Here is a 14,270-nt window from a genome sequence, read left to right on the forward strand (position 1 = left end):
CTGAAGAATTTGGGGAGGGTTAGCATGAAACCTACGTAGTTACAGGTCAAACAGGGTACAGGACAATCTAGAGAAGGGGCCAAGTGACAAGGCCTTGCCTGCAATTAAGAGAGGAAGGAAAGAGGAAGTGGAGTAATAAACACAGGTACTCTGATCCCAGTTGTCCAGGCAACGATGGGACCACAAGGAAACAGAGCTTGTTGTTAAGCTAAGATGGGAACATGATATGAGAGGAAGGCAAGCGCCACTGGTCCTCATCCAGATAAGGAAAACAACAATAAAGGTGAAAATGGGTTATTGAGGACTTTGGAAAATGGGTCACACCTGCTTCTTTCTGTTTACTCATCTATCCAACCATGCATTTCCTTATCAATAAGGTATTTATTAAGCACTTACTTTGTTTCATCTAGAAGAGGACCCTGGTTTATGTGTTAATATTTGTAACTAGTTCACCTGTGTTCCCCAAAGGTACTGGCAGTTGAACTATTTTGCAATCTAAAAAGTTTCTCTAGGAGACAGCATCTTAGCTTTCTGACTTCCTTTTGCTGGTTTTTGATCTCCAGTTGGGAAGCTAAAGTGGTAGTTAGAGAAGAGGGGATGTGGTGTTTGTGGCGACAGTGTATGCAGTGGGGTATGAATGGACTGGACATTGGACAGGGTGGTGGGAAAGAGGAAGTGTCTTTGTTGGTTAATTCTGGCAAGAACTCAGATAAGTCTGTGGCATTAAAATTTCATGGGGGATTAAGAACAAACTATCTAAAAAGACTTCTGGGGGAGGTGATAATGAAAAATAGATTGAGAAAGCTGATCTAGCTTATCTCAAATGATATCGTTATGAAGCATATCATGTCTGTTTTTGTTTTTTTTTCTGTCCCTTTGTCTTTTTCCCCCTTTCTGTGTCACCTCTAGAACACTTTTGCTACCAGAGCCAAGATGAATATATGCTTGAGACATTTTAAGACAAGCCTCATTCTTAAATTTTCTATTCCTTTGTCCCCATAAGTGTTTTAAATTTTTCTTTTTAAAAAAATCCTCACCAGAAGATTTGTTTTTATTGTTTTTTTTTAGATAAAGATACAGGCAGAGAGAGCCAGAGAGAGCCAGAGACAGAAAGAGAGAGAGATGAGAGAGAGAAACATTCATCGATTGCCTCCCATATGCGCTCCCACAGGGAATCTAACCTGCAACCTGGGTATGTGCCCTGACTGGGAATTGAACTTGCAACCTTTTTGGTGTACACCAACTGAGTCACCAGGCCAGGGCCCCAGGCATATCCTTGATTTGTGACTTGGAAAATTATGTTCAGTTTACCCAGGGCCTTGATGGTCTCTTGACTTCTCTTGAATAGAAGTGTTCCTAACATTTTCTTAATGTTCTTTTGTGGGGGTTGTAGAAAGAAGAGCCAGGGTCAGCTTATGTATGTGGAATTTACAAAAGTTTATTTTGCCTTGAGGTAGAATAAAGGAAGATGCACATTTAATCTTTCACTTACGAGATTGAGAATGTTTGGGCTTAGAGGGTACAGTAAATCAAAGATAGTTTTCCTGTCACTGATACCTGGCTAATAGAGTGATTTTGAGTTGAGAGATGAAATGCTGAACACTAGCTCTGTAAGTAAATAGAGGAGGCAGATGTCTGTGACGCACCCGTGGACAAAACATCTCCCCAACTAGAGAACACCGTCTCCTGCGGGATAAAGCACGTGAGGCTAATATAAATGAGCCCCTGTATCTCAAAACTATTAAACAAACCAATGAGAAGTAAGATCCTACCTCCAGGGTAATATCCTGGAAGTGAGCCAGAGCTCTGATGGACAGAAGGGATGGAAGGGAACACTATACAATGCTAACACCTAGCCAAAGTGTGGGACCATGACAGTGACCTTCTGCTTGTTCAGATGATGCTCTGAGACTCAAGTTGACCCCCTTGGCATATAATCATTGCTCAGTAAATATTTATTAAATGAATGCACACATGAGGAAATGCCTGTCATCAACCATGAAGATTTCCAGAAAGAACAGCTAGATTGTGAGGATGTCCTGCCCTGGACACAAGGGTAGAGCAGTAATGGGGGTGGGGATGGACATCCTGTGCCCCTTTCTTTTTTTCCTCACTTTATCCACTGCTCCCAGTAAATAGGCATCTTTTCTTTTTTAACCTGAATGCTTAGTTTGAACTGTTCCTCTGGGTGGCGACTTCATTACCTAAATGTAGGAGTTCTTCTGAAACAGCTCCTGTATTCTTTATCCTGTTATTCTACAAACTAGAGGCCCGGTGCACGAGATTCATGCACTCAGGGGGGTCCCTCAGCCCAGCCTGTGCCCTCTTGCAGACCGGAAGCCAACAAGGGATGTCCCAGCGGGCCTAAGCTGTCAGTTGGACATCCTTAGCGTTGCCACTGAGGAAGCAGAGGCTACAGCCACCGCCGCTGTGCTTGTCAGCTATGAGCCCAGCTTCTGGTTGAGTGGTGCTCCCCCTGTGGGAGCGCACTGATCACCAGGGGGCAGCTCCTGCATTGAGCTTCTGCCCCCTGATGGTCAGTGTGCATCATAGTGACTGGTTGTTCCGCCATTCACTTGATTTGCATATTAGCCTTTTATTATATAGGATCCTTGCTACTCAAAGAGTGATCTGTAGACCAGTAGACTCAGCCTTGCCTGAGAGCTTGTTAGAAATGCAGAATCTTGTCTGGCCGGCATAGTTCAGTGGTTGAGTGTTGACCTATGAGCCAGGAGGTCACGGTTCAATTCCCGATCAGGGCATATGCCCAGGTTGCAGTGTGGGGCATGCAGGAGGCAGCCAATCAATGATTCTTTCTCATCATTGATGTTTCTGTCTCTCTATCCCTCTACCTTCTGCTCTGAAATCAATAAAAATATATTGGAAAAAAAAGAAATGCAGAATCTCACCCATTAAATCAGTATATGTGTTTTATCAAGATTCCCAGGTGTGATTCATACAAATGAAAAATTGAGAGAAACTGCTGTATCTGATTATAATGACAATGACCTCTTATAAGTAATAAGACTGTAAGAGAAAGGAAAAATGGTATAAATAAGCAATTGTTCCCATCTGTTAGCCAGAAAAGGAAGTTTTGTGTGGAAAGATGCCCCAGAGACACCTTACCTCCCCCATCTAGTGAACCAGTTATTGGCACCTCTTCCTTTGAGGTGAGATGTCCCCATTGGATGTGATGTTCATAATGCTGACTGCCTCAGAAAGAGAGCTGGACCATGCCTTTCTGATAATGATATGGTAAGGAAGGAGTTAATCTTCTCTCGATTTCAAATTCACTGCTTTTGAAAGGTTAAAGACAAATCTAATAGGATCTTTTAAAAGAATAATTAAAGACTCCTTGATATTAAGAAATATATTTTACTTGGAAACCATTTTATGATCAGAACATTTCCTTAACTGAATAGTTTATTGCTCACACGAGCACAAGAACTATCCATGTACCATGTCCTATTGTAGGATTGTATAAATGCTCACTGTGGATCCATGAAATGCTACATTTTACAGTGTGGTGCTTCTCAAACTTAAATATGCGTCATATCAACTCTGCCTTCATGCTTGTCACCTCTTGGTCACAATTTGGCTACTATGGGTCCAGGCATCACCATCACATTCGAAGGCCGAAGCAATGTTCTAATCAGTGGTAAGAGAGCACATCTTACGTTGACCTTGCTTTTTCTTTTAAGATGGGAGCAGAATATCTCCCCACATTCTTTCCTCTTCGTAGATGTCACTTTGTGGCTCACTAGCCACTACTAGCCACAAGGGAAGCTGACAAATTTGGCTTCTGGTTTTTCATAGCCTCTGTAAAGAGAGAGCAAGGAATAAGCAAGTTGGGAGAAATGGCTACTGGATAAGTTGACCAGTTGTGCCTGTCACACTGAGAAAGAGGATTTTGTGGTATGAACATGAAGAGATCATTTATTAACAACTTGAAAAAAGACGTACCAGTCATGACTATAATATTTTTAAATGACACCTGGTGAGGACAGTTAATATCTTGGATGACAGAATTTAGTTTCAAAAATTATATTTTTTCTCAAAGATAATATCCTTACATGTAGATGAAACACAAATTCCCTGAGCACAGAGGCATACCTGACTTGACATCAGTTATGTGAAAAAGCCATGGAGATTTAAATTAATCACTAATTCCAATATGAGTAACTGAGAGTATGTGACTGAATTCACAGAAATAGAAATACACAAATTGTAACTTAGCTACAGATAGTCTTAATCTTATTTTGTGTGATTATATCTCTATTCTATTATTAATTCATTCATCCATTCATATACCTTCATTGAGTATATCCTATGTGCAGGACAGAGTGGTATGGTACAGGCACTGGAGAAACACCAATGCAAAAGTTAGAAACCAACTAAGTAGTAATCAGCAAGCATGATAAATCCTACAAAAATAAAAAGTTATGCGAACTATGAAACTGGACAAGGGGAGGTTTGGACTTGGCATTGGGGATTGCAGAAGATTTCTCTGAGGAAGTGATAATTCTGCTGAGACTGCAAGGATGAAAAGAAACTGGCTAGGCAGATTCATGGGGGAAGCAGGTATAGGCAGAAAAAACCCCATGCTTTTGAAGGTGCTGATGTGGAGAAGAGCAGGGTGAGCTTGAGGAAATGAAAGCCCTGTGTGGTTTGCAGAGTGGAACTGGGAGGGGGCGTGGGAGATGGGACTGTAAGTAGAGGTGAGGCTGTAAAATTGTGCAAAGACACAACTTCACAGCTTTATGGGCCACGATAAGGTTGTCGATCTTTACTCTAAAAGCATTAGAATGCATTGCTTTGCCGTGTAGGAAGATCCCCCTGGCTGATGTGTACAGAATGAACTGGAGGGGGCAGAATGGATGCAGAGACACTGGTCAATAAGACAGAGATGCTGGCAGCTTGGACGGTGGAAGGAAAGAGAAGGAGAGATACTTAGAATTTGGAGATGGAGTAGCTGTGGGATGAGGCAGAGGGGAGGTTTCAAGACTGATTCCCAGTGTTCTCACTTTTGAAATTGAGCAAATGAATCTACATTCGCTGAGAAAGGACATTGGAGGAAGGGATGGAGGTCAGTTAGGGACACACTGAGTTGGAGGTGCCTGTGAGACATCCGAGGGGCTCTTGTCCACCGGCAGCTGTACTGATGGGCCTGGGGCTTTGAAGAAAGGTCTGGATGGAGATCAAATGTGTGGCCACCTGAGTAGAGATGGTGAGGAATGAGGGTGTGCGTGAGATTGTTGAGGTAGAAAGCACATCAGAGAGAAAAAATGCTGGCCTTGGACCAAGCCTTTGGAGGCAACATTCAAATATGAGTTGAGGAAGAAGATCTTGCTAATGACCCTGAGGAGTGGGATGATGGGAGGGAGGAGGAAACCAGGAGAGTTTGGCATCGCAGAAGCCAGAGAATGGTATTGAACAGGGATGGGCAGACTGTAGAATGCAGGCTTCACATGCATGACATCTGGTGGACTAAAAGGCCTCCTTACCTGCCCCTCATCCGAAATTGAAATACATTCTCCCAAATCAGCTATCCCTAATGAATGTTTAAAATTCCCTATTCTGAACATTTAAATGGTGTGAGTTTAACCTCCGATGTATCTCGACCTAAATTACTTTTGGTGACCATTTCCCTCCCCCTTTTGTGAGCCACTGGCCCTGAATAGAAGACAAAGTTTCCAAACCCGCAGCTCTGGAAGTTTGCATTTCAAAACACCCTTCAGGGGCTGCCGCAGGCCTTCGATGGGTGAGCAGTCAGTCTTGGTTTTTCACTTCCTCTACCGGGAAGAGCGGCTCACTAAATGAGGACAGGGTGTTGACCTGGAGTTGGCCCCCATCCTCTGTGCATTTCAAAGCAGATTAGGAGACACTTTGAACAAGCCCTTGCTGCACGCAGGTGTCCTTCCCAATGCCTGAGGTGGAACCAGAAATGAGTTCCATGAATTGTTAATGCTGATCCGAAACAGGGCTTTCAATAATTCCTGCCCTCATCTCTTCTCCGGCTGAAGCTCACATTCCAAAGGATGGCAAGAGGCAGTCCTCACAGAGCAGCCCCAGAAGTGATCACTGACAAATTAGAGAGCTCAGAAACTCAGGGGCAAAATACAAGTTCGTTTGGTTCCTTTTTAGGTCACTAACTTTCCATTCTGAGTGGATGTGTACACATCTCCCCCACCATCCTTTCCTGACACTTCCCCCTCCTTTCTGGCAGCTGGGGGTGATCTCTCATGAAGCATTTCGGGGGGCGGGGGGAGGGGATCATTAACATTTTTGGTTGCTGTGCTCAAACAATAGCTTTGGTTTGGTGAATTTTTGTGTATCCTAAAGCAATTTAAACACATGCACATACAACTACAGCTTACTAGACTTTTTTTTTTCTTAAAGAGAGAGTAGAAGCAAGGAAGGGGTGGGGGAGAGAGAGGGAAACATTGATGTGAGAGAGACATATTGATTGGTTGCCTCCGGCAAGTAAGTGTGTCAGGGCTGAGGATTGAACCTGCAACCCAGATATGGGCTCCCACCTGGGAATCCAACCCGTGACCCTTTGTTCCATGGGCTGATGCTCTAACCATTGTACACACTGGCCAGGGCTAGGTTTTTTAATTTTTAATTAAAAAATGCTTTGTATCTGCTGACTTTTCATAAATTCTGCCCTTCCAACACCCCTCCCCGCCAATCCCCAGCGCCCCCGGCATGTTGTTTCTGCCCTCGGCAGCTTTTGCCCCTTCCCGGCTAAGTGAATTCTCCAGGCACAGTGACATCTGGCAGTACAAGAAAAAATAATCAACTGCCACTAAGAAATGTTCCCCAGTGATACTTGCAATACTGAAGTTTCAGCCTAGTGTCAGGGGGAGAAGCGAAGGACTGCTTGCAGGAAGTTTCCCTTTCCAATCTGAAAAAAAATATTTAAGCAGAGAGTACACAGTCAAGGATTAGGAAGAAGTTGGATAATGAGGCTTTCTCACTATTATCAGCACAGGAATCCAAAGTCATAGGGTTTAGAAGGACCTTCAGGGGTCATTTAGTTCAATCCCCTGCCTCTAGGCAGGATGGAACCGGAATTATTTTAGACAGGTGGTTGTCTACATCTGATTTTAAATGGCCTCCAGGGGAAAAATTTCACAGCTTTTCTTAGTAACGAATTCCAGTCTATAATAATAGTGATGGCAACGAGGATGGTTTACTCTGAGATGTCGGACCACATCACTGTCTGTTAACGAAGAAACGATGGGTAGGACTGGACTGCGCCACCTGTGAGCTTCTCTAAGTTTAGTCCCTTTTCCAGCTCTCTCATTTTAGTCTTCATTTTACAACCTTGACAGTCCAAAGGCTCTTTCTTCCCGCTCTTCACCAGTCCTCTTGCTGTATTTTAAACAAGTTTCTTTTTGTTTGGGCCTTGGGGGAGAAGAGGCTGCCGGCCTGCCCCTTCCTGCTCTGGGCTATCTTTCACAGACTAAGGAATTGTTATTTCGCTCTGTCTGAATTTTACTCTTTGCTACATTCTCAATCTGATTGGCATTATTAATGGGAAGCACAACAAAAAATTAAGACAAAGCTGCTCACAATTTTGCCATATCCATGGTTCAAACGTTTCATTTTTAGGGGCTTCTTTCTAGTACATGTCCATATGTAAATTTAGTGTTTTTTGCATTATTTTTATTAGCTATACCTTAAGATTCTCTGTTTTTTTTTTTTTTAAAAAAAATGTAATATTATAGGTTAAGCATTCACCTCTTCCTCAGGACGATTTTATAAATCAGTGCGTACAAATATAGTACAGCATTGGTTTCCCCATAACTTATATAGCCATTCTTCTTGGTGGGCATTTAAATAATTTCCAGTTTTTAAAAACAACATGAAAAAATTAGTGTCAGAGCAAATAGAACTCTTTAGTAACCCCCCCCCCCCCCCCCCAAATTGGCAGCTGAAAAGCACAGAGAGATCTCTGGAGTGTCCCTGATGTTCACATTCCAAGACATGCCGAAGGCAAAGCCCTGATCCTTCTCTCAAAGCATTTGCGCGGAATTTCACTAACTGAGCTGCCAATGAGGCTCTGACTCAGCTCAAGCATCAATTAAATTGACTCATTCCTTTGTCCCTCTCCCACCACCATGCACTGGCAGCCTGATGGAGGAATGGGCATGCTCTTTTCAAGGGTAAATATTATTGACTTCAGTCTCTACTGTTCCTTTGCATACAGTAATAAACATAAACCATGAGACAAAGTAGGAAAATATGACCTATAAGCCAGAGGAAAAACAGTCCAAGGAATTGACCCACCTATGACACAGAGGTTGGAATTAGCAGTCAGGAACGTATAAATAGCTATTATAAATCTGTTAAAGAATCTAGTGGAAAAGCATAAACAAGTCTAGAATCTTAGCCAAAAAATAAAAGGAAAATGTTGAAAGGAATCAAATGGAAATGCTAGAACTGAAAATATTTATCAAAATTGATTTTAATAGTTGAATTGCTAGACTTAAAGGCAGAAAAGGATCAGTGAATATGGAGACAGGTTAATAGAGATTATACAAGCTGAAAACAAAGGGAAAATAAGAATGGGAAACCAAAAATAACAGCTGAGACCTTCAGGAGAATATGAAGTGATCTAATATAAGTACTGTGAAAGTCTTAGAAAGAGAGGAGAGTGATAATGGAATGGAAGAAATATTTGAAGAGATAATGATCTTGAATTTACCCAAATTGATAAAATATAACAACCCACAGCTCCAAGAATCTCAATGAACCTCAAGCTGGATAAATTCAAAGTAAATCATAGGCGAACATAGTCAACTTCTGAACAGCAGCAATAAAAGGATTTTGTAAAATTAGCCTGAAGAAAAAGATACATTACTTAAGAATAATGGCAGATTTGTCACCAGAAATAATGTATATAATACACATATCTACACACATACATGTTCTTTAAAAGATTATTTGCTCTTTAAAACAGCAATAAAATGTGTTGTGGGGTAACATGTAGAAGCAACTCATATGATGACAAGAGCACAAAGATTAGGAGAAGGCTAAATGCCATTTGACTGCAAGTTTTCTAAATTATTAATAAGGTAGTTGAACATTCTTTTACTGTTCATAGCTAAAGAAAATACTTGTAAGGCCTTTTTTATTCCCAACTCACACATACACATGTGGACATTCTCACACTGACCAAAAGCTCTGGCACTTTTGCAGGCAGGATCATGCCTCCAGGACTATGAGAAAGGTGTAGGAGTGTTGGTTCATGACATGGGCAGGAGAGCCCTTTACTAGTACAGCAGAGCTTCCTGTTGCTCAGCCATCCCAGGAGGAATAACGTGTGGGAAGATGTAGACACTCAGCCCTCCAGGCTGCCAGGAGGTGTCTGTCCCCTCAGCCATGAAGAGGCTACCATTTCCCCCAGTGACCAGATTTATCGGTGTGCCATGCTGTAGAAAATGTGGGAAAACTCTGTTCTGTCATATTATTCCCTTCCCTTCCCTATCTCCCTCCCACTGCTGGTCTGTTCTTGTTGCCAGGCACTGGCTTATATATTTTTTTATTCTTAGTGTAAATTGTTTATTGTAAGATAATTTATAAATACCTTGCTGTGTTCAGTAATTTAAACAATGGGCCAATAATTTCTTCTGACCAGCACAGCAGCAAGGTAAAAACAAAATCAGCTGGCTGAGTTTTCCTCCTTTACCTCTTTGTCTGAGGATGAAACTTGATTTTCATTAATCCAGAGCTGCAGCACTGGAGATTTCAATCAGCTCCTTTGTGCTGACAGCTTGGCCTGTGCGGTTGAAGGTCAAAGTCAATTTGCCGATCACCTCAGAAGCATTCTTGCTCGCATTGTCCATGGCCGTCATGCTGGCATTTTGCTCACTAGTGGTGTAGTCCTTCAGAGAATAGTAGGTGATATTGGCCAGGTGTATTCCTGGTAATTCTCCAGCATGTCAGCATCAATGTCGTCATAGGTACTCGTGCACTCAGCACTTACAATGGTATTAAGAGAAGAGAAAAGATGGGCTTTTCTTTTGTCTTGTAGGAGATGACAGACCTGAATTGATTAAAGATGATAGATCCTTCATCAAGTTCATATCCAGAATTTAGTAGTTCCAGGGCAATGACTGACACATCTCCAAAAGTAGGGGGTTTTCTTCCCACTTCTTTGAAGGTGACCAGAAACTGGTCAGAATGAGCCTTATGAAATATACCCCTAATTTTATCACCGATTCCAACCATCTTAACTTTCCCAGCTGCTGTGAGCATAGCCACCTCCCTTTATTATTTTATTTTATTCTATTGATTTTTTTAGAGAGAGAGGAAGGGAGAAAGATAGAAAGATAGAAACATCAATGAGAGAAACATCTATTGGTTGCCTCCAATATGCCCCCTCCTGGGGATAGAGCCCTCAACTAGGGCAAGTGCCCTGACCAGGAACTGAACCAGTGACCTCTTGGTTCATGGGTTGATGCTCAATCACTGAGCCATACCTTCCGGGCTCACTTTTCATCTGTTTAGCAACCAAGAAATGGGTAGCACTGCAAAGCACTCTATCTGAGGACACACCGATAAGGAGGTGTGTAAAATTGGCAGGCACCAATTTTTCTTCTTGTTTGCAGGCACCTTATCACAAGCCTGTTCAAACAAAGCCGAAGATCCTGTTCCACACATTCGAGCTGATTGCAGCTCCCTTTCAGCTCGGGCATATTTTGCTGCTGCTGCCATTTTCATAGACTTGCTAATTTTCAGGATGGTTTTGATTGACTTCAGTCACCTGGGAATGTTTTTCAAAGTTGCCATATTTCAAATTTGTATCTAATTGCACAGCCCAGGCCAAAACCCTCAACGACGCCTACCTGAGAAAACTTGGTGGTCCTGGCCCTGCTGAAGGTCGGTCAGACAGGCCTCACTGCACATGTTGGCTTACGTTCTGAGTGGAGCATTCTGTAGTGCCCCTGTAGTCTCTTGAGGTCAGTAGGACCCTGACAATCTGAGGCTGTTCTAGTAACCACTGGTGCCACAGAGGGCCTGGTGATGGCTCCTGGAGATGCTGTGTGGGCTGAGGGCCCCGCTTGGAGGTGTGAGTCGTGGTCCAGCTCTTGGTGATACACCTGCTACCTGGGAGATGGTGACATAGGCTTTCTTGTAGGTAAAGTCAACTTTTAAATCTTGGGAGAAAGAGCTTGGCATAACGTACTCTGCCCCAGATTTTTAAAAAGCAAAATTTTTTGAGTTTGGGTATATTAAAAGAGATTATGAAGCAATGGAGTCCTTTTTGAAGGAGGTCAGTCTTGAGAACAAGGATCAGAAATGCTGGGCCTGGAGGCAAATAATAAAAAAAGCTTTAAAGGTTCCTTCTCGAGGTTAAGATAGACTTGTCAGTAAAAGGATGGAGGAAAGAGAAATCTAAATGTCCAGGATGAGCATCACAAGGATGCTTAGTGACTAACAGATAGATCAGAAGCCATTCAATCCCAAGTGGTACTAGAAGAATGAGAAACAACCAATGACAACATCAAAGGTGTGGATGAACATGACCATTTTCAGGAAAGCACAAAACTACTTTCATAAAACAATGAAGCATAGAGTGAAAAACACAGTTAAAAGAAAATAAATGGTTGAAAATTCTAAAGCAACAGTTCTCAGTTTTGGTGACAGGACCCCTAAAAGGGTCCTGTCATAAAAATTATTGAGGACCCCAAATGGCCATTGTTTATGTAGGTTGTATCTATTGATATTTACTGTATCAGAAATTAAAATGGAGAAATGTTAAGAATAGTATTTATTCATTATTGCATTTGTTATAATAATACAATTACTCATTATAAACTCCTATCATTAAAAATAAATAACAAATATTAATGAAAAATTGCCAAATTTCTCCAACTCCCCCCTATAAATTAGTGAGAAGACTGACATTATTTTATAGATTTGTAAATTTTTAAAAGATCTAACTTAATAGAACATAGCTGGATTCTTATATCTGCTGCATTCAATACGTTGCAGTATAATGCTATAATTCAGATATATGAAGAAAATTCTGTTTTGTGCAAAGATGTAGTTGGAAAAGGGAGAAATATGTTAACAGCCTTTTTAGATACATGTGGGTATTCTTTGTTACTATACTAAAGCTTGACAATTGTTTATTAAAGGGTAGTTGCAATGTGAAATCTGACATCATATCAATGAAATTGACATACTCTGTTACATTAAAATTCATTGGTCTATCTTGCACTTTATATAGATCTTTTACCTATGCATGATTTTGTAATATCATATTAGGTCACTTGAAAATTTTTGGTTTACTGACTTATTCATGCCTTCCAAATGTTGACATATTTCATTATTAAATATAAAAATATCATGTCTGTTAATAAGATCATTGATTTAATCAGAAAAGGTTTTAAATATTGGGAAGCTGTCAAGCTCATGGTGATAGATACAATTTTTCTCAAATTCCAATATTCACTTGACACCTTGAATTGGCAAAATATATGCTGTCAGTTATTTTTCCTTGAAATGACAGGCTTACTTTTTTATTTTCAAAAAATTGTCCACTAAATACCTAAGTCTGTACAGTTTATTAATTTTTATTTCAAGTGAATATAGTGTTCAATGGAAAAAGCAGCTAGTTCTGCTTGTAACTTAACAAATTGTACACAAGCTTTCACGTTAGATAATCATATACCTCAGAATGAAGCAGAAGTGTTTTATGTGTACTTTCCATTTTGTCATTCAAGAATGATATAGATCAAAGGTCAACTTTTAATAGAATTGCACACCACCTAGATGACCAGTCAATATGAGCTTTGAGAAAACTGATGGATGCCATCAAACTAAATGTTTCATTTTAAACCCTTGAAGAAGAAAGTAACCAAATATATATTTAAGTAGCTGGAGGAGAAAAAAAACAATCACTAACAGGTTATACAGCACAATTCTCCAAATAAACAAACAAACAAACAGAAATGCATTGTTGGAATCAGAAAATGCAAAGATTAAGTGAGGTTCCAAAGCTTCAGTCTATACTCAAAGACCAAACTGTGTCAAGACAAGAATAAGAAATGTCCCAGGAAATTTTCCTGCAGAGGAAGAAGAATAATTTAGACGAATTTCAAAGCAGATAAAAACATGAGCCAGGCCATGAAGAGCTGGTTACCAAAACAAAACACACATACGAAACCAAACAAACCAAAAATCAAGCCAAAGCTCTAGGAGAAGAAATGGAAGAACTTACTTGTCCTCTGAGAAGCCAGCTTATTGCTCTTGATTATAGTAAATTCATGTGGAAGGCTAAAATTAACCACAGATGATATAAACTTGGAGATTTTAGAAAAGGATCCTCAAGGACTCGATGATCTAAGTGCAGCATGTGGCCAAGGCCCATGAGAACCAGGGAATCTTCTGGATCAGTGCATCATCAAGGCAGGGGGTATGTCCAGCTAAGATGGTTCAGAGATTCAGGGTTCAGTGTTTCCCTGCATCACCAGATGTCATCTCCCTGAGATCTAGTGTCCAGGATGACATAGTGTCCATCAGGCCATCTACATCCTGGTCCAGCTCTTCCTTAACAAGCATAAGACACAGTTTTCGTTTCTGCTTCAGACACTGGCTATCTTTCTACACTAGCAAGATTTATAAGTTTTAATGGGCCTTCTTTAGAAGGAGAAATTGGTCCATATCTTTAAAAAAATGGGATCTGGTGGGACTCATCCTGAAGATGCTTTTGGTAATTTAGGTCCTCCTGATCCATCTCTACTACTTGAAAGTGAAGTTGGTGTAGACTTTTTTTTTTTTTTAAATATATTTTATTGATTTTTTACAGAGAGGAAGGGAGAGGGATAGAGAGTTAGAAACATTGATGAGAGAGAAACATCAATCAGCTGCCTCTTGCACACCCCCTACTGGGGATGTGCCTGCAACCAAGGTACATGCCCTTGACCAGAATCGAACCTGGGACCCTTGAGTCCGCAGGCCAATGCTCTATCCACTGAGCCAAACCGGTTAGGGCTGGTGTAGGTTTTTTATTCTTGTCCACCTCATCCAGTTGAAGGTTGCATGCTGGGAATGGATCCATAGGGTATGTTACAAGAGGAGAACCTCATCTGTCATCTTCTCCAGGAAACCTGTACGAATTCTTGATATTACTTCCCACAGGGGATTTTCCTGGCCCCTTCATTCTCCATTAGTGCCGCGTAACATCTGCCCACCAAGGGGATTTCTGTGTGATTCTTGTTCAAGAGCTATAGCCAAAGTGTGCATTTCCTAGG

At 41.1% G+C, this 14,270-nt stretch overlaps 1 pseudogene; it reads right to left on the bottom strand.

Moving 5' to 3' along the window:
- Positions 1-9,728: 9,728 nt before the first annotated feature.
- Positions 9,729-10,809, bottom strand: LOC138992355 (ATP synthase subunit gamma, mitochondrial-like; annotated as a pseudogene).
- Positions 10,810-14,270: the final 3,461 nt, after the last annotated feature.

This window comes from Myotis yumanensis, unplaced genomic scaffold (genome assembly GCF_028538775.1).
Source record: "Myotis yumanensis isolate MYYU_CA2020_CCGP unplaced genomic scaffold, mMyoYum1.0.hap1 SCAF_14, whole genome shotgun sequence".
NCBI lineage: Eukaryota > Metazoa > Chordata > Mammalia > Chiroptera > Vespertilionidae > Myotis > Myotis yumanensis.